This window comes from Coturnix japonica, chromosome 7, assembly GCF_001577835.2.
Source record: "Coturnix japonica isolate 7356 chromosome 7, Coturnix japonica 2.1, whole genome shotgun sequence".
Taxonomy (NCBI): domain Eukaryota; kingdom Metazoa; phylum Chordata; class Aves; order Galliformes; family Phasianidae; genus Coturnix; species Coturnix japonica.
In genome coordinates, this window is record NC_029522.1 from 4104097 (window position 1) to 4125312 (window position 21216).

At 46.8% G+C, this 21216-nt stretch overlaps 1 long non-coding RNA gene across 1 annotated transcript in view; it reads left to right on the forward strand.

Annotated features, from left to right (window-relative positions):
- The window catches only part of LOC107316406, a 57492-nt gene that overhangs the window by 24146 nt on the left and 12130 nt on the right, over nt 1-21216 (forward strand). Inside the window, exons 6-9 of the long non-coding RNA XR_004307926.1 lie at nt 3464-3536; nt 4956-5042; nt 5977-6153; nt 6984-7290. This is a non-coding gene — a long non-coding RNA (uncharacterized LOC107316406). The remainder of the gene's footprint in view (nt 1-3463; nt 3537-4955; nt 5043-5976; nt 6154-6983; nt 7291-21216) is intronic.

Genomic DNA, 21216 nt, shown 5'->3' on the forward strand with positions numbered 1-21216 from the left:
TGCCTCAGAGGAACATTTTGCTCTGCAGTTCATAGTTAGGCTCCTGTCCTTTCCATGACTCTTCATTATGCAGTGTTGGTATTCATTGACGTATTGAGGTGTCTGTCTTTTCCTTGGAAATGTCCAATGGAAATCTATTTGGCAGTCAATTTAGGTGATTCCTGGGTGATTCTTCTCTAACATCCTCAGCGTTTTCTGCTTTGTTTTGTTTCATTTGGTTTTTAATGAGAAAGTTGGTGCTGCAGTTTGTACATCCCTCCCATACTACCTCCCATAACATCTCTGGTAAATGAAACTCAGTGCTGGCTGCCTATCGTCCTGCTGGGGTGAGTGATCTGATGGCTCTCTTTTATGAATGAGGACAAAGGCAAGATTTAGTGGAAGTTGCCAGACTTAGGCTTCTTCCCTGATTTTACCAATAGCTGTTAAACATACGTGAGGCACGCTGTCGGTCATGAACCCTAAAGGCTGGGCCTTGGCTGCAAAGCTCCCAAAAGGAGGAATTTTCCCACTGCTAATCTTTTTGGCATGGAACTTGGCCTCTCTCAATGCAATTGTTATTTTTATCCATCGCTGAATGCTTTACAGCGCAAACTGGGTGGTCTTTAAGATGTTGTATACAATTAACGTGGGCTGACTTGGGGAGTGGAGAGGTATTATGAGGAGGAACGTGTGAGTTTGGGACCAGCCAAATTCCTCTAAAGCTGCTGTGGCAGCAGTGCTTGCTCCTTGCACAGTTCAATGGGGAAGAGCTGGAAGGGGCCCGCACCTATCCATCAGGGGCCCACATCTATCTGCCTGCTGTCTTTCCTTTTAAGAAAGAGTTGTGTGGAGCTGTCAGTCCCGGCCAGGATTTGCTTCAGGTCAGCAGTTTAATTGGATTGGCCTTATCAGAATTGGGTATGTTGGTTTTGTCCCCACAACCCTCTTGGAGGAGCCATGGTGATGACCATGCTGACCTGAGGGGTTAGGGCTGGATGTGAAGGTGTTTGCTCTTCACTGGGGAACACCTCTACAGGTTTCACTTTCTCCAGCCTGTTTTACAGAGGCAAACTCTCCCAGCTGAAATTTGGAGGACTTTAGAAAGCAGGAGTACTGACTAAACCCACTTGGCATTAGCAGAGCTGACCAGAGAGGACTTCTGCAGGCAGCAGCATGTGGTGCTGAAAGCCCAACACAGGCCGTGCTTCCTCAGTGATCTGTCATCAGCAGAGCACACTTGAAGGAATTCCACTTCCTTGGGCATTTCTTTGAAAGAGAATTGAGGGGGAGATGGGGTGGAAATTATCTTCAGCCAGGGATTGCTGCTTTTTCTAGCTTTTTTTTCCCCCCTGCTACTGAATGCATTTTACAAACAGCTGATTAATTTTTGTGGCATCCCGTGGCAGCTGTAAATGGTAATAGATCATTGCTTTATTTCCTTCTTCATTTCTCGAGTCTGAAAGCCTCAGCTAGTCAGCAGCAAATCAGGAGGTGCAGGCGGTTAATGAAACATGTAATTGAAAAAGAAGGGAAAAATAAAATCTCCATATGGGTGAAAAGTTGGAAATCCCCATGCGCTGAGAAATGCATTTGTGCCAGTCTGGAAAAGTCACTCCAGCCATTCCGTGGCTGCTCATGGTTGGATATGGTGGATGTAACATCCATCTACAACTTGGGCCAAGTACTTTTGGCAGCACCAGCCTGGGTTGGTGCCTTGCCTGATGTGCTGCAGCTTGACTCACTGCGTAGCACACCTCATCCAGGGGTGAAGTCCAATTGGACACAGCATCAACTTGGTCCAGGACATCATCTTCATCATGCTGTGGGCTGCTGTGCACTGCTGACATAGGACTGGTCTCCTCCATTCTTCCTTGGGGATGAGCAAGAGCTTGTGCACGTGCCTTGTGTCTGGATGCTCTCCTCGTCCACCAGACACTGCTGGGGTGTCCTGTGACCACCATCATTCAGGGACAGAGCATCTGAATGTTGGACGTTTGCCCATGGTGAGATGGAAACCACCAGCTCATTTGCTCTGGGGTGATGAACTGAGAGAGGCTTATAGCCCTGTAAGTTTCCACTAGGCTGTATCTGGCTCAGGAGGGATCCAATTTATTCTCTCCTCTATCCACAACCTTAGTCTCTTTGGTTTATACTCCTGTGCTGCAGGAAAACCTGAAGGCTCCGGGAGTGTGAGTAGGAGTGCAGATTTCTACTTCACTGCAGGGCAAGAGGCTTAGAGGGATGAGGCAACCTCAAGAGAGGCACGGTAATTCAGCTCTTTTTTATTAACTTGAGTTTTTTCAGTTTTCAATGGGGAAAAAAACATCAATCTAAATAGCACTTATTCCTTCTGAAGTGTTGCCAAGCCCATCTTGTTTGTGAAACTAAAGTCCCTTCCATGACCCCTCCCTGAATGTCTCCAGCACTGTTCCCTTTCAGATCCAGCCATGGGGCTGTGCTGGGCACCGTTAGGGTGTCCTAAGTGTCCCAGCAGTGAGAAAACAGGCATCTTCAGTCAACCTTTTCTCTGCACCCTAACATGACCTTTAGATGTTGTACTGAGCAACATGGTTTAACAAGAGTTTTTAGTGATAGGTGAGTGGTTGGACTGGATGATCTTAGAGGTCTTTTCCAGCCTTAGTGATTCTATGATTCTGTGACAATGCCAGAGGCCCTGTCATCCTTTTCACTGCTTCCTCCCATTGTATGTCCAGCCTTCTAAGTAAAAATGTGCTTTATGCAAATAAGCAGGCAAGTTAATGCAATGTCCTCCATGCTGAAGCTACAGCCCAATCTGCAGCATCAGCCCTAGCAATGGTGATTATCAGGCACGATACCCAGAAGGAGAGGGAGTAGACAGGGGCTTTCCAGGCTGGGTTGCCCCATTTGGGATGTTGTGTGCTGCCTTGCCCAGCTAATGATGCTGCTTTGATCTCTGCCTATTCCCCAGCTGAGCTTGGGGACCGTCTGCCATACTCTCAGCTTTGTTTTGATCTTCTGTAATAAAAAAAGAAAACAAACTGATGCCTTGTGTCAGCAGCATCCTCAGTCTGAAGCTACTCAGGCTGGGGATGAGAGATGGGTTTTCTTCGGCTTGTCCCAAATGCTGAAGCTTTACTGGTTGTTGCTCTAAGATCTGTATCACAGCAGCTGACTAATGAGCACTCCCCACAGAGAGATATTTAATGTGAGTCCACAGGAGCTCCTTAAGAGAGGTTGTTGGAACAGTCAGATGGGGCAACAGGTTTGGAAACAGTGGGATGAGGAAGGGAGGTGTGATAGAGATGCGATACTATGCCGTGCTGAGCTACACTACATCATGCCAATGGAACATGTTATAGACTACTGAGAGCTTGTGTCCATCAAGCCTGGTCAGCATCAGGATCCCTTACCAAGCCCATGACAATCTTACAGCCCTTTCTTGGAGGCAGTGGCCCTTAATATCACAATGACCACTCAACTGCTGTTGTTTCTTCTGCAGGAAAATGCCATTTGGTAATGGAAGACCATTACTAAAGTAACAACGGATGGGACTACTTATTCATGAGCTTTAGGTAAGCACACCGATGCTCTGGGATAGGTCACCCCTCTTCCATGTGCAAAGACCAGTCAGGTGAAGGTAAACTAAGCATAGTATTGCTTGTTATGTAATATCTTCTTACAGAAGCTAAGCATAAACCATACTGATGAATGTACTTTAACTACCTGGGCCCATCATTCCAGTCCTTAGGTTGATCTAATACTGGAAGTAAATGTTCATGTGTAAATGCTCAGCCATGTTCCATCTTCATCCTTTGGAAAGCTCTCTTTCCCCCAGTCATAAATACATGGGGCCAAGCTGTGTCTTCTCACCTGTGGCCGGGACCTTCCTAAGGCAAACGTTGGCTTTAGGTGTCTCCACCATATCCACCCATCCTTCTTCAGTATTAAAAGAATTACACTGGAAGGAAGTGGATGCATGCTCTTATGATGACCCTTGTTTGGTCTAGAAATAAAGAGAATTCAGAAAGTGGCCTGTATTATGGCAAAGCTTTACAGAAAGAAAAAACAACAACCCAACATTAAAAAAAAAAATAAAAATAAGAAGAAAGGAATATAACCAATCCTCTGGAACCCCCCAAAAGTTGTGGGATTATTTTTGGCAGGAAATGAGAAAAAAATCCTTTTTCTTTAATGTTTTCTCTTTCTTTTATTTTTCCCTTTTATTTTTCTGAACACCATGTAATTTCCTGACTATCTCTAATCTGAGCAGAATAATCAAAAGGAGGAGAAGGCAAAGCGGGATAGCTCCTTCCTGCAAGGAAATGATTTCCAATCTTTATTTGAATGCACTGTATCTTTGAATGCCTTCCTGACATCCTAGATAGAAGTACTATTTGGCAAAGGTCCTTGTTACAGAGATAGGGGCTGAGAATGGAGGGAAAATAATGGGATTGTATGCAGACAGCCACAAAAAACCCAAAGCTGGAGACTAGCAAGGGAGAGAAAGCTCTGGGGTAATTTTTCCTTTGTTTTCCTGCACATTGATATAATCCAAATAGTGTTTTAGGTTTATTTTTTCAGATCATAACCTGGTCTTTGTGTTTGGGAGTATGATGCTCCGAGCAATTGCTCTCATGATCTGATTAATGTGGCTGGCTCGTCCCTTAAAGGCAGAATTATGGGAGTAATTAAGGCTTGCTCAGTTTGCAGAGGGGAAAGGGTTTGCAGCTTTCATAGTATGGAGCACGGGAAATCTTTACATCCAGCTCCTGTACATAATCCTGTGGCTTCTGCCTTCCTCTGAGTCAAATTTGGGTGGTAAACATTGCATGTATTCCTTGGGAATGCAAAGCAACCTGCATGTGAACAAAGCTTGTTTCTCACTGACTGGCAAGGAAGCCCTGTGCTCCCAGAGCATGCTGCAAACACTGTTCTCCAAGAACAGTGTTGGGGCCATTTGCTTAGACCCTGGTTCTCATTATCATTCCTAGCCACAGAAATTTCCCTCTGCTTCAAGAGTCCTGGCGTGATCTAAAGAGAAGAAAATGCAATGTTTTCATTGAACAACATGCCTTTTGGTGAGCAACTTGGTTCTGGTTTTGGATAGTTTGGGGATTTTTCTCCTTTTTCTACAATACTTGGGAACCTCAGATGCCAATACTCAAAACTTGTTCATAGTTATGATCATTGTATTGGGAGATGATCTTCAGTGGCAGACGCTCAGTGTATTCTGTTCACATAAGCAGTAGGGAAACGTGAGCCCACAGTTATGTCTTTGACATCCTCTTGTGCTGAATCGGGAGTTCCCTTCTTGGGGAGGGTGGAAGCATCCCCAAGCCACAGCACATTGAGAGCAGAGGGAAGAGATGAAATGCCTTTGATAGCATGAGTGTAAATAGCTCCTGAATCAGCTGCCCTGGGGGCTGGAGACTGCTCCATCACTTGGGATCACTTGGCTCTGTGCTTGATATGCAATTCCAAATGTAATTGCTAGCTTGGGGGCTGTTTATGGGTTTCTATGTGCGCCTTTGCACGGTGGGGAAGATGAATTCTCCCTGTGGCAGGGGTCACTGGGTGAGTCCATGAAATAAGGTCTTGTGAGGACAGAGGGCTCAGAGAAGTGCAGTGGTGTTAGACCCCCACCTCCAATGGGAAAGCCAGGAGGGAAATGGGGGCTTTATCTTGCTCCCCCAGTGCTGCCACAAAAATCCCAATTTTTAGAAACATGTGGCTCCCTTTTGGCCTTGCATTGTGCAAAACTAAATCTCACCATGTGAAAATACTCCTTCATTTTGTGCTCTGGTTTATCCTGTCCAAGCATACTTCAGTCCCAGCAGCATCCATAGCTCACTCTCTCCTTGAGCATGGGTCCTTGGGAGATGAATGTTTGGAGCAAGGAGGCAAGTTGGTTCTGTTCCTGTTTATTTTGCTTTCTGTCCAAACCAGTAATAGGTTAAAGATGTCCTGCTGATTAACCATAACATCCCAGCAGCCTAATTTGCTCTGTCACAGTTTAGAATGGGATCCTGGGGTGCTAAGGAAAGAAGACACCAACCTGCCATTGAGGTGGAGAAAGGAGAGCCTCCCAGTCTTAGGGAGAGGGTATCGATACTCAAGCAGCCTTAAACAATGGACTCAGAGCTGGTGGCCCCATCTATTAGGGGAGAGATGGATGAAAACCAAACACAGGTAGACTTGCTCAATATCTTTCTGTGGATACATATACATGGATGTAAAATATTATGTGTGCGTATAAATATTACACATTTGCATGAGGAAGCTTGTGTAGAACCACAGCATGCAACTTTTCTCTGTCAGCAGGCTTTCCACCAAGCTGGGCTTACACATGGGGACCAGATGTGGCCATCCCAGAAGATCTGTTCTCTTCTATGCTTCTTCTATGCTCCCTCTTTTGATTCTGTTGCTTAAGTACAGCGTGAGACCTATGGGCCAACAATCCATCTGAGGCCAAGTGGAAACCAGGAGTGATTGCTTATAATGCCATAAATAGCTAAATCACCACTTTCAATAGCAAATAGGGATAGCTGAGTTAAGAGTGAACTCTCTAAGCGGTTTGCAGACGTTCCAGTTTCTTGTTTTAACATCTTCGTGTGCCTTTTTTCCCCTGCTCTTAGCTTCTCTTGGTGGGAGGTGGCACATTAGCAATGCTTCCCATGAGCAGGAGGCCCACTCTGGTTATCAAAAGGGGAATTAAAGAGACATAGGACTCTTCAAAAGCAGAACTGGAGACCTCAGGCGTCGTGGGAGCTGTCTATTCAATTCTTTGAGGGGACCCCCAAAAATCCCATCCACAAGATATTGGCAGTCAGTGCAAGGACAAGCGAGTGTGTTGCCAGCTTAGGGCTTTTGTAATGATTTTCAAAGCTTTCATGATCTTTCCCAGACAGCCACCCTTCTTCTTGACTGCAGTGAAAGCCATCCAGAAAGTCAAATTCCCATCACATGGAATTAGACTTTCTGACTTTTTTTTTGTGTCTGTGTGTCTGCTTTACTTCCAGATCAGGAAGAAAAGTCAAACTTTATTTTCACTGAGTTCTGGTGAAGAATCAGAGATGTGGAAGTGACCTTTTGGAAATGGACCTTCTGATGTTTCAGACTAAACTCCTGCAGTGAAATTGACAGGTTGTGGCCTGAACCAATGATTGAGCACCAGGTGAGGAGACATGGCTAACATAGAGAGCTCAGGTGCAAGCAGTGTACCTGAGTGACCAGAATCACCCTCATTCAAGATGAGCAGTGGAAGGAGCAGCATTTCTCCGGATAGAAATCACACTTCTCTTGAGCTGCTACTGGTCGTCGGAAAGGGTGAGTCAATTTTCTTTCTTTATTACCTGCTGTTGCTCCATGGTGCCTGTATTTCATTTGAATATACTGTCCTTGCCTTCTTTTGCCATGCAGTGCCATGTAAAGTAATGTGGGGTGTGTTTGCCTCTTTGTATGCCACGTGCAGGGTTTAGGATCTGGTATTAGGAACATCCCCTTCTTGGAGCAGGAGGTGGGGATGGAGAGTTCTCAGTTGAAGTTCTCATTATTCCTTATGCTTTTAACTGTGCTGCTGTCCCCTCAACTTGTTCCATTAAGGGAAGCAGACCCTACAGCCACCCCTGGTTGAAGGGGAAGGTGGTACATGTGTGACAGGGTGATTAGTTCAGCCTCAACACTTGGATGTTTGGTATTTTATGGCATTTGTAGAGAGGTACCAAAGCAGTGTGAGCTCAGCAGTGCAAGTCCTGCTGCAGAGAGCCATCCCCAAGCCCTGCAGCCACTCCATAAATAGGTCGGACATTTGGTGTCGTAATTCCAGCAGTGCTCAGCATTGGCTCAGCTCTGCTTTATTCAAAGTCAGCGGGAACTGCTGACTGCGAGCCAGCAAGGCTCTTACAGCCCTTTTCTCTCACTAATTACTTCTGGCTGCTGTGGAAGCCCCAAGGACTTCAAAGGGACGACATTGGATTCGCACAAACTATCTCTCTGGATCTTCCATCCCTGTTTCTCAGCCCTTGGTGGTCCATAATGCTTCAGGAGGGGACCTACTAAACAACTGCAGAAAACATTAAAACTTATTGCGCATTCCCACAAATGCACATTCCCACAGACACAAAGGCAAGGAAAATGGAGAGAAATCAAAGGGCAAGAGGAACAATAGAGACACAGCTTTTCTTTTTGTAACTCTTTTTTTCTGTGGGGCTGTAAATGAAGAAGTATGTGCAGAAGATAGTGTGCTTTTTTTTGTTGTTGTTGTTGTTGTTTGGGGTTGGTTTTTTGCTCTCCAGAAGGTGAAATAGTTCTTGGATAAAATAAGTAGAGGAGCACAGGCTGTCCTGCACCAGCAGCACCAGGGGATGCTGCAGAGGTGGTTCAAATCCCTGGGCACCATTGGATGCCTTTAGTAACATGCAGGACTGGAGATCCTTCCCAGGAGAATTTTTCTTGTTTAAAACTATTAAGTCATCTTCAAAGAGCTTTGTATGTGTCACACCTGAGTGATTGCATTGCTGGCGCTTAGCCATTCTGTTCCTGGGGCCCCACACTGAAGCAAAGCAGAGATGGGCTGCCTTGGCTTTGTTGGGGACGTGCTCTGTGTCCTGCTGGGAAACACGGCACCAGAACCACAGCAAGAATAGTGGAATCACAGAATCATTCTGATTGGAAAAGGCCTCTCAGATCCTCCAACCCCACCCCACTGTGCCCAGTTGTGTCCCTCAGTTCCATATTCCTTCAGGTCTGAAACACCTCCAAGGATGGTGATTCCACCACCCTTCTGGGCAGCTGTGCCAATGCTTGACCAAACCTTTTGGGTCCCAGATGAGCTTCTGCCTTGTAGTCGGAGGGAGCAGGGTGGTGACAGCATTGTGAAAGGCAGGGGGGGATGATCTGCGTGCCGTATGGGCTGTGCACAGTGGCCCCATGATCCTCACTGTAGACAGTGGAGACTTTATTTTGTTCGTAGGGCATTCCTTGCCTTCTCTGTCTCTCTTTGGGTGTAAAATGGGTGTAATTAACCTTTCTTAATGTGGAGATGCATTATGTGCATTATTTTTTTATAAAGCAGAGAGGTTTTATAGCCAGTCAATGAGCTGATGGGATGGCTCCAGACAAAGCAAACAAATGGCAGCATTAGATTTCAGGCATATTCAAGAGACTTCAGCCAGACTTTTCTTCAGCTTACACCCCCTGGTTACTGGGTTTGCTGTATTTGCTCCACTCCTAATTTTCTCCCCTTTCAATGAATGGAAAAACTGAATTTTCCACTAAGCCATTAAGAAAGCGGAGGTTTCACAACAGGCTGATTTGACCACGCTCATTTGAACAGGCTTTTTAGTAACCTTCAGAGACTGGCAATTCGGGTGGTAAACCCTCTTTATGACCTGTTATTACCCATGCTCTGCTCAGAGGCAGCAGAACTCATTACAGGCGTAAATGGCCGGAGTGCTCCTGCATACCAGCACAGGCTGCCTTTAATGATCTCCCTTTTCCTGCTTCTCCCTGATAAAAATACCTTACTGGTATAAAAAACAGAGACCACAGAGCTGGCTGCTAGTTCTCCTTGTGGCTCCTGTTCCTGAGGTTTTATTTTGCTGCACTTAGTTTTTAGGAAGTCGGCCGGTGTGGCACACTTTGTGTTTTTTGTTTAACTGCATATTTAAATGCTCCCCTTTGCCCCAAGTTTTATTAGGGAGAAGTTAAAGAAAGCCTTGCAAAGCTGGAAATACAGAAGGAAAACAAACAGCCCCAGGATCAGCCCTGTTACAGCAGCCCACTTCTCTGGGCTTGGTATAACACTGTCCATCACAGTTTGTGTAGGGCATGGGAGCAGTAGGCCTCCATTCAGTAGAAAATGAGGGAGAAAACAACTGATGGAGTCACTTAAATAGAAGATGTTTGATATCTCTACCAAGCAGAACTACCAAAGCCCGTGAGTCCCAGCCAGCTGTCTCGGCCATGTGGTGTCACTCCAGAGAAGCTCAAGAAGCTTGTCCCAAGGAGGACAGTGTTATGTCTGGGACAAAGTGATGTGATTTGGCTGGTGCTGCAAGAAAACCCCAAAATCTGTTTCCCTTCAGGGCACGTCTCCACACCTACCTGTGCTGGAGTTTCTCAGCAGAAGTTGCATGTAGTCAATACCGAGAGCACCATCTGGTGGGCTGCAGGGCCAGATAACACAGAGCTGGGGACAGGTTTTGGGACGCAGAGCAGCCCAGATGAGCACCTGGTGGGGGGGCATCAAGCAGCTGAGCTCCCCCCAGGAGCCAAGTGGCAGCTTCAGGGAGTAAAAAGAAGCCCGTGGAAGGGCTTAGCAAAGCAAGTTTCTGTCTTCAGGCAGACGGAGCTTGATGTGCTCCAATGTAGACAAACCCAATGCATGCCATGGGCTGTAAACATCAATCTTTTCGTGGACCCTTAGGCATAACCTTGGAATACTCCAGTGCTTTAGAGTAGGAAATGTCCTCTAAGGTGTCATATGGCTTTGCTTGGCAGCCTGGTCTTTTCCAGGGATGATGATTCTCCTTTGACTTGTATGAAAACCCATTCAGACACATTAGATATGTTCCTGAGCATTACAGCTCCATTGAATGCCCTGTGTGGGGCTGGCAGAGACATCCCTCAATTACCACACTCAGAACAACTTGGGATGAACTCCTCCAGGCCTTTTTTGGGCTGTCGCACTGTAAATAACAGCAGATGTTGCTTCAGCAGCCATCCCTCCATGTGAGCTGTTAGGAAATGACTTCTGAGGTGCTTGTGCAACCTGATGCAATCCAAGGGCCTCAGCTTGAGGGTGCTGCCATGCGAGGGATGCAATAGCAATCATCACCTCCTATAGTTTAATAACCTGGATTTGCCTGGGCACTGCTTGTCTGCTCATGGTTGGGTCAGTGTAGGGGAGCTGAACTAGATGACCTTCAAAGATCCCTTCCAACTCAATTCTTCGCTTCCATGTAGGTGTATTATTCAGTAATTGCAATAGCCAGTGGTACCTTATCCTCAGCATCACTGTTTGCCTTGTAAAGCACTAGAATGAGCACTAAGGGAAAAAATAGCAATAAGAGGGCTTGCAGCCATGCATCTCTGGGTGCTTTCCTGTGGGTTCCCAGGGTGCTGGCTCCATCCTCTGCTGTGTTGTCTGCCTGTTCTCTGGTTGAGGCATGTGGGACCCATTCCCACGTTTTCTCAAAAGAAAAATCTCATAAGAAAACACACTACGTTTTTCTCATGGTTTTCATAGCGTAGCAGGTGGGAACATGCAAGCAATGTAGGAAAAAGAAGCCATCGGGGCAGGCCCAGCTCTGTTGTCAAAGCATCAAAAGCGAGTTAATAAAAACTCTGGCTGTTGCTCTTCTGGAGTAAACACTCCCAAGGGCTCTGCTGCCAGCAGCAAGCTTAGCTGCAGACATGACCAGGAGCACTTGTCAGCGGGAGCCTGGGGTGGTTCCTCCCCAAACCACCAGCTTGGTCTTAACTATAGACACATAATGTGATGCTGGCACAGCTGCCCAGAGAGCTGGAGGTGCCCAAGGTCAGGTTGGATGGGGGTCATGGGCAGCCTGAGCTGGTGAGTGGCAGCCCTGCCCACAGCAAGGGGTTGGAAACAGATTATCTTCAAGGTCCCTTCCAAATCAAGCTATTCTATGATTCCATGAGTTTATGCTTGGTTAACGCTGATGGCTGCTGACCTGTTGCACGCCCATGCAATGCTTCCCCTTGCCGCTGTGACAAAGGAAACAAGGAGCACGACAACTCTGGGCTTAATGAGCCAGAATGGCAAAAATCCATCATGCAGATGAGTCTTTCCCAGTGACATTTCCCTTCCCCCTGTGCTGAGAGCTCTGAGTTGCAGCACCTGCTTGCTTCAGCTGCTGTGATTAACACTGGGGAAGACAATGCTCAGCCAGGCTTGCTTTCTTATACCCCAAACAATACTGAAAATCTCCCGAAAGTGGCGTGCTCTGTACGATTTGAATCAAAACCTCTGCATTAATAAGGACGCCTTTGGACTCGAAGAAGTGTCCTTTGTGTTGGGCTCTCCCTGAATTTTAACAAGCATAGCTTTTACAGGGGGGAAAATATATCTAGGAAGAGAAGCAGGCATGCACACAAAGACAAATTTCATTAGGCTCTGATCTCTGACGGGCAGCTCCTCTCTGACAGACACTCCCTTTCAGCCCACTATGCTCTGCTGTTGTTTTGTTCCCACCCAAATGCATCCTATCCCAGGGCTGCACGAAGCACCAGGTCAGACACCCCCAGTAAATGCCACGTCCTGGCGTGAAGTGAAGAGATGCTGAAAAGGGTAACAGCCTATTTTTTTTCCCCTCTGAAAGGTGCAAAGTTGTTAATGAGGTGTCCCATGCGGCACAAGCCCAGCAAATCCTTTGATTAAAACCAGCTTGAGTGGCAGAGGCTGAGTTATTTGTACTCAAGCCCTTTGAGAGATGGCAGCGGTGGTGGCTGGGAGAGGAGAAAAGGATGAGATATCACGTGCATGAGGCTTAATTCGACAGTATGGTTTAAGGTGATGTCAAAAAATGGGAGGGGGTTGTTAAATGATATTAGTGCTTGATTTCTTAGAGCAGTGCTGGCAGGAGTAAGTGCTTTGAAATGCTGCGTTTGGGGGGGCTGGTGTTGTCAAAAAGTCCCAGGTTCAAGCTTGGCTCTTTGGAGCCAGGGTTTGGCTTTCTGCTGTAGTTCCTCCCTGTTGTTTTCTGCTCTAGTTAGGCCCCTAAATCCTGTGTTTTCTCAAGGATCTGCTCTAAGGCTTTGGCTGTGAGCTCCCATACCTGCAGTCGCCACAAGGAGAGCAGACAGACAGGCTCTCCTTGGCTCTAGGCTTTGCACTTACCGCACTGTAAGAGCTCCCGCTCTGTTGTATTCTCGCTTTGATGGCTGGAAATATGAGCCCACCACAGGAATGGCAAAAAAAAAGCATAAGCGTGCTTGGACGCAGAACCAAGGCAAAAACAGCTAGAATAAATAAATTATAATGGGAGGAAGAAAATGCTCAATTCAAACTCTCCAGCACACTGCAGGAGGAGTTCACGTTTTTGGCCAGCAGCCCTCTGGAGCATTCCTGGCATAGCTGCTCCAGCCTCGGGGGCATTGGGTTGTTTTTGGGTCCGGTGGTTCCAGAGATGCCTCTGCAGACTGGGGAGGGGTAAATCCAGGTCACAGCAGCTTTCACCAGGTGCTGTGATTTGGGACCTGCTTCTTGGTGATGAACCAGCTCTGGATCTGGGACCCAGGTGGGACCCTGCAGGAGGGAGCCAGGGATGAAGCTGCCCAATGGGAGCAGCCAGGAAAGAAGAGAAGCCCCTATTTTTCTTGCCTTTGGACATGGATGTTGGGGTCCCCCAGTGTGGAGCTGGCTGGGAAATGGTTTTCATGCCCCACTTCTGCGGTTGCAAACAGCCTGCCCAGCCCAGGTGGAATCCATGGGATGCAACATACCCCCAGCTCCAACCCAAAATGAGAACACAATGTGCATTGAGCCCGTGCTGGGGATGCTCTGCGTGCACTGGTTTGGCAGGAGTGGAATGCAGCTGTGAGAGCTTCTCAGAGGAAACACTTTGGAGAGACAGGAAAAAGAACCAAAACTGGGAGAAATCTGGCAACTATATGTGTTTCTGTGTGGGGAGCCTCTCTTGGAGTTTCACTGGCCTTGTAAATATTTGGTCACCAATGAGATTTCCTGCACTTCATTTGTCTTCTGATCGAATGTTCTGGCTCTGCGCTGTAGCTGTTGGTGTGCACAGCCCGGTTCCCTTATGAGATCGAACAGTAGTGAAGCAGCTACAAACCCTCACACTTCGTGCCTGACTGGAGATGGGCTCAACCCAAATGAAATTAATCAGTGAATGGGGAAGTCTTCAAGTTTGCCACATTTGCTGTAGAGTCTCCTTTGAATATGTGTATGTGCCAAAAGTGCCAACCAAGTGTTGGCACAAGTCTTGCCTTATCCCTTCTAAAGTTGCTGAATGGCTGTGAGCAACATAAAGCTTGAAGGAGAAAGGAAGGCAGCGGATGCTCCGTTGATCTTTGGGTAGAGGATGGGCAGAAGGACTCTGGCACTTGAGAGCTCGTCTGGTTATTTTACGTGGTGACATCATATGTGCTAATGAAAGATGTACCTCGCTTTGTAAACACTCAGCGCTCAGCTATTCCGGCTGCAATAACATTACGTTAAATGCAAAAGATAACAAGGACTCAAGATAATCATATCAAGCACGTTTGAGAAATTGACCACCGCTTAGAAAAACAAAGACTGAGTTATATGCAAAGGGGGAGGAAAGCTGGTGATGCCCCCCATACCTCCCCCAGTATGACAGCATGCTTTGTGCATCACAGCCATGAGTCCATAAAATGTGCATTAGACAACAGAGATATTTCAGGAGAAATATCCCAGCACTGCACATCTGTTCCTCAGTCTCCCATGGCCAAGAAGCACAGGGAAGGCTTAGCTGCAGTCAAAGTGCTTTTGACATCCTGCTCCTCCGGCAGCTCTGTGCAAGCTCAACTGGAGCCATGGGACACCCTGTGCTCCTCACATTAAACACATGCACAGTTCTGCCAGTATTGATGCGTGGGGCTTGAGCTAAAGCAAATGACGGGCTCTGGATCAGATCTCCCTTGAAAAAGCTAATAAGTTTCCATCCCAATGGCTGCTTTGGGTTTAACTTGAAGACAATGCACAGAAATGGCACTTGACAGAGTGCAGTTGGTACCTGTTGCTCTGCACACAGAATGAGGCATCGGGAGACAATAACGACCCGTCCCTGCCCTGCTACCAGGCTGCGCTTAATGGAGCCTCTATGGGGAGGTCAGGACTCCCCATAGGGGAGATTATTACCGAATAAATCAGAGCGACTCTGAGCAAGCAGCTTTTTTCCATTACTGCAGGAGAACCTGGGGCATGGCAGGGAGATCAGATATCACCAGCTCCATCCTGCCTCGCGTGCAAGGGCAAGGGGAGAGCACGGCAAAACATGTGTTCTCTCTGGAAAGCTGCGGTGGAGAGACGGAGTTCCAAGAAATCAGGTTTTCAGCCACACTGAAGCGAATGATTTACTGGGAAACGAGCACCGAATGTAAACTTCTCTCCCCTCTGCCCCGCTGCAAATGGTCTATAAAGCAATCATTCACACGCTCATCTTTGGGGATGTTTTATGAGAGCATATTGCAGCTCGGGCTCTGCTTGCGTGCAGCTCCCTGCAAGTCTCACCGTGTCCATCCTGCTCCAGGAGATCCAGGGGGAAAGGGGAAGGCATATGCCTCACTCCTGTTATATCTGGGGGAAAGAAGACAGGTCTGAGGATGCTAGTCAATGTGCTCTGATTGCTTGGTTAAGTGGAAGGAAGCTTTTATTTTTGAGTGTATCAATCAATTTGAGTGAATCGTTCTGTTTGGTGATCTGCTTCGCTACTTGGTGCCTTGATCTCAGTGGTGTTTCTGCCATGAGGACTTTGCAGGAGAAGGCCTAACTTTTTATGTGATCTACTAGTAATAGGACAAGGGGGAATGGTTTTAAGCTAAAAGAGAGGAGACTTAGGTGAGACATGAAGCAGAAATTCTTTACTCAGTGCGGTGAGGCACTGGCACTGCTGCCCAGAGCTGTGGGTGCCCCATCCTTGGAGGTGTTTAAGGACAAGTTGGATGAGGCCCTGGGCAGCCTTAGCTGGTGGGGGCAACCAGCCCATGGCAGACAGTTGGAACTCTGTGATCTTTAAGGACCCTTCCAACCCAAACCATTCTTTGGCTCCATGATTCAATGACTCATTTCACATGGCCAACCTGCCCAGATACAGATTTCACTGGGAAATGATGGACTGTGATGTTGGGGCTGGGAAGTTGGTCAAAGTGACCTAAACTGGGAAAGAAACGAGTTGAAAGAGCAATAAAAGCAAGGGAATGGAGCACAGGGTAAACAGAATGAGAATTGCGTGTCATGTTTCCCTGAATCATCTGGACCCAAAGACTTCTAAATATAACAAATATTGAAAGCCTCAATTCCATCCAGTATAAACAACAACAAAGTAATTTTTTTTCCTGCCTGGCAGAGAAATAGGAAAAAATTCCATTTGGATCCCACAGGCAAATTAAGGACAGGATGAAGCCCTGCCCCACGCAGTGGCATGGCCCTTCCTAACCCCTCAGGCTGCTCAGGGCCATGGCTCCAATCCCAGTCTGCGCTGCTCGGGCTGGGATGCTGCTGGGAGCATCCAAGCATCTACACATTGGCTCTGACCAGTATGGGCTTGAAGGAGCATGTGGCAAAACCCACCCTATGTCTTTAGCAGAGCCTTTTAAGGCTGCATCTCAAGCTGGAGATTTTGCCTTACCGAAGAAGCGTGGGGCTAAAGAAATTTGCATCGATAACATCTGGCCGCTCTGAGCAGCTGCAATATTTTTAACTGCGTGTGGTTGTCCATGAGAACTGGGAAGACCCTGCCCCAAACAGCGTCAGCCTGGAGTTATTATAAGGTTTTTTCTTGTGTGAATGGAAAACACAGCTCGACTAAAGAGTACAATGGTGTGTGGCCAGGGATGGAGTAAAGCCCTCCTGAAGTCATGGAAGGGATGGAGAGCTTCCAGCAGACACTGGGGCTGGAGAACGCAGCTAAAATGTGCCAAATTGTCAAGGCAGAAGGTAAAGTGATTGGGAACTGCATCCAGCTTTCCGAATGTCCAAGGCCAGAAGTCTTGCTGATGGTGAGCAGTGAGAGGTTTGCAGTGGTACAGTTATCAGAGGGCAAATGAGCAGTAGATGGATGGCAAAGTGGGCGTTTTCCCACTATTTGGCCAAGACGCTATCTAAACTATGAAGGATAAACAGAGTTAACAAAGCAATGAATAAACAAAGGATGTCAATATGACCTGATTTCTGTCAGCATTTGCCAGTATTTAGTCCATTCTCTGCCATGTGGCTGTGGTTTCCTGTTTATATAGGGCCTGAAGTAGAGATAGTCACAACAAAACCTATAGCAATGGGCGTCTGTAATTTATCTTATTTCTGGAGCTGACGCCAGCCCCACAACTGCAGACAGATTGCAGGGGCTGAGCTCCTGCTGCCTGCTGGGCAGCCACCCATCATCAGGTGCTGGTGGTTGGTTCTGGTCTTGTTAGGATCTGAAGTCATTCAGTTAACCCAAACAAGGGAGAAAATGTCATTCAGTTACAAGACAGGAAAAAAAAATATACAGGAAATTAATTCTTTGTAATTTTTGTAGCTTCTTGTTTGACATCCGATGACAAGCATCTCTGGAGTCAATCTGAGGAACATATGTACAAAGCCTTTTAAGGGAAACATCTGCCTTATCATCTGCAGTAATTTATATCCCCAAGGCTGCTTATCTGGTGCTGACTGGTGGGAGCCCCGTGTGCAAGCTGAGCTTCTGCAATTAACCTTCTTCCAACAGACAGACACTCTCAGTGCCTCCTTTGGTGCTCTCAACACGAGATGTCTCAATCTGTCAGTCATCATCTCCACTCTCCCACAATGGTGGAGAAAATCTGCGGAGGGCTTCCCATGTCCTTGTGGAAAGCAAGTGAGAACATTGTGTGGTCTTGGTTCAGCAGATATAAGAGAATGATGGAAGACCCTATGGGATGATGGTGATTTAAAGGAAGGATGGAAGGCCCTATGGGATGATGGTGATTTAAAGGAAGGATGGAAGGCCCTATAGAATGATGGTGATTTAAAGGAAGGATGGAAGGCCCTATGGGATGATGGTGATTTAAAGGAAGGATGGAAGGCCCTATAGGATGATGGTGATTTAAAGGAAGGATGGAAGGCCCTGTGGAATTATTGGAATGGGAGACTTCTCAGAAACACCCAGCCCCAGTCAATGCTGCTCCTGCTGATGTTGGTAGGGCTTGTGGGGATAACCATGTAGGGGTGCTGTTGCTTTTAGAGCATAATCCCACAAAAACAACTGTTCTGGATCCACCTATCTGAGGATCCTGCTTGTAAGAGCAATGAAAAGTGGTTGTCTGCAGGTGTGAATGGCCATAAAAGCCTTAAGTGTGTATGGTGTTCCCTCCTAGATTTCTTCCCAGGGTGAGTGTAGTTGTTCTGCATTTAGCAACCCTCAGCAGTGTCCTCATTGCCTGAAGCCATCCAAACCTCACAGCATGATCACTGTGGGTTGAAAGTGTTAAGTGCTGAGAGACATATTGAGACATGGGGAGTGGATGCTCCCAGGCCTTCCCAGCCCTGCGTCCGGTCCTTCTCCATCTGCACAGTCCCTCCCATTCACATGTTCCCAGTGCAGGAAATGCCAGGAGAGTGTTACGTGGTTACAGCTTCTCTTGTTGGCTTTTGCTGTCTGGAAACTGGGTGACAAAGGTAATAAAGCAAAATATCACAGAAAGAGAAGCAAAACTTACTTGTGAAAAAACAAAACCAAACATTGATATATGGGTCCCTTTCTTGTAACTGGGATATATCCAACTCCTGATGCCCCCCCTGCAGAGTCTTGAAATATTAACATCTTCAGATTCAAAGTGAGAGCCAAGCATGAAATTGAGCCTCAGGTGGGAACTGTCAGTTTAGCAATACTTTGACTGGAGCAATGTAGAGCGAATTAAGGAGACGTTTTTGTTTTATTTTTACCTTAAATTTGAGCTATGTGGTGAGATCTGCAGTCGTTGCTTTTTGTATTTCATGCTTTGTTTACCTTTCTGTCACTCTAGTGAAGATTCTGAATCTATTTTAGTGGCATAGGAAGAATTTCCTGTTTGTTCCCGTTTGAAGGGATTTGATGAGCATTTCCATATAAAGAAGGGGGGTCTGAAGGATTGTGCTTATCTTGCTGCTTCCAAGGAGGAGAAAGGTTTCCCATTTCTGAAATGCACTGGGATGATGCTATGAACTTAACCACAGAGATGGCCAGTGTGGAAATACTGATGGCATGAACAGCTGATACTCTTTCTATTGAAGTACTTGTTGAACACCTAAGGTCTTGCCTCCTGCTTTCCAGGTGTCTTTACTGCAGCATCATCAATCCATACCACAGACAATTAGTGCTGCTGCATTGCAAGATGTAGATTCAACAGGATTGTTTATGAAAATATAGAGGCAAAATGGGGGAAGAACTGTCAAGCCATCCCAATTCCTGCTTCTTCCCCTGTAATAGCCACAGTTGTGGCTTGAGCGATGGGCTAACTAATATAATACACGCTCTGAAAGCCCTGAATGATGAGCAGGAAGTTTGTCTCCCACCTTAAGGACATCAGATGTAGTGCTGCTGGGCAAGGCAAAAGGAAGGTCTCAAAAACTCAAAGTGAGCTTGTAGGAAGGCTCAAGGGAAGAACACAAAGAGGTAGAGGCATGCTCACACGTGAGCATCCATCAGTCTGTGCAATCAGTGGGTCAGAGAAAGTTCAGCAGCTAACGCCTGAACTCTCCCAAAAGAAAATCCTTGTTCTTGCGTGTGCTTTGGCTTATGATAATCGTTTCAGTCAGCATTTATACAGTCTAATTAGTTTGCTCGGCAGAAACACTGCACAAGTGCTCCAGTGAAGGCATTCCAGGAGCATGTCTTTCTGATCCACCTAGAAAATCCCTTTGGATGCACCTGGTTGTGGAGGCTCGCTCTGCTTTTGGTTCGGTAGGATGCCATTCCATCACCACCTCACTGAGTCGTGCTGCAAGCACAAGGTAAAGCTGAAGGCAGATCTATAGCTCAGGCTGGGCTCCCTGCAACCACAAGTTGAAAGGTCGCTATTTGGTGTGTGCTGTGTTAATTTGTCATGTTTTATCTCTTTCTGCTACCCCAGCAGCTGCGGTGTGTAAAATTCTCCAGGTCCACAAGTAGAAAGGCAACAAAAGCGGGGGTCTGCAGCTTTTTTCATGTAAATGTTTGCTAGCAGCACGATTGTCTCACAAACCCCTCTGAAGGCATTCAAATTCCTTTAAGGGTTTGTAGTTATGTGCTCCTGACAGTCACTGTGACAGCTCTGGTCACACCGAGCAGTCCTGACATCCACATAGTCCTCATAGGAGCTTTCCTGCTCTATGGGGCTTTTTTAATCACCTAACATCAGTTAATGGATGCTTAAGATGAAGTAATTTCCTTTTTCTTCTCCTCTCTCTGCTGGTCAATGGTGGATGAGATCACCTGCTTTTTATTTGGGGGTCCAAAGAAAAATTGGCAGCCTCTCCCTCAGCTTTTTTTCCCCTTCTCCTTTGAGCAGGGTGGAATTTGTGCCTAACAATTAACATTCATTTGCTAAGTGGTTCTGCAAGCCTGTTTACAAGAAATGCAAATACCGCAGGACTATGGTGGTTTTGTATTCTAAGGTTCACCTAAAGCAGGCCTTGATGCTGGGGTTTTGAGTGTGTGCTTAGCTTACAGCATACCATGGGGCCAAAGGTATCTGTAAGCCACTCCAAGGCAGAGGTGTTAAGGCATGGGGCATCTTCAACGTTTTGAGAATGCTGTTGTATCACGGCTTAAAAATAGAGGTGGTTTGGACCTCTTAAGGTGTTTTGGAAGGGAATTTCAGACTGAGAGGGGTAGCTTGAAAGTGCAGGCTTTGCAATGGATAAAGTGGATCTGTGATGTTGGTCTCCCACGAAGATAGCCCAAGGAAGCTGACGCCTCCAGGACTGCATTGTTTCACATCAAACTGTCTGCTCACGGAGCAAACGCGATAGCAGGGTGTTGATTTATGAAGTGGTGGCTGAGTTCCCAACCAGAAGCAGCAGAAACGTTTTCCATTTGGGATATGACAGCCCAGGCTCCATACATCTGCAAAACCTGGTAGTGTTTTGAGAACTGACCTTCCTATGTGGATGTGGGATCAGGGATGGGCCGGTGATTTTGGGGCACTGAATAGGTTCCTCTCACCTCTCCCCAAATGGTCGTCTTCCATTTAGGTTGTAGGCAGGGAGCCTTATGGCATCTCTACTTCTGTTGGCTTTGGCCAATGCATTCTGGAATGACTGGGGGAGGGCAGGCAAAAGTACAGAAGTTTTCCCCAGGAAATGAAGCTAAAAATGGTTTTAGTCCTTCTTAACCAATTAATGGACTTCAAAGAGCAAAACCGAGGGATGGCTCAGGCTGTGGAATGGTTTGGCACAGGATGGTGAGAGGGGGTAAATTTAGCATGATGGGACAAGCCAACCTGAAGAGCTCATCACAAAATAACCCCTTGAGGGTATTCACTTGGAAAGTCTCTGCTTAATTGCAGCCTAATTGCTGCTGTGGGTGCAGTTCTCATGCCTTTTGAAGA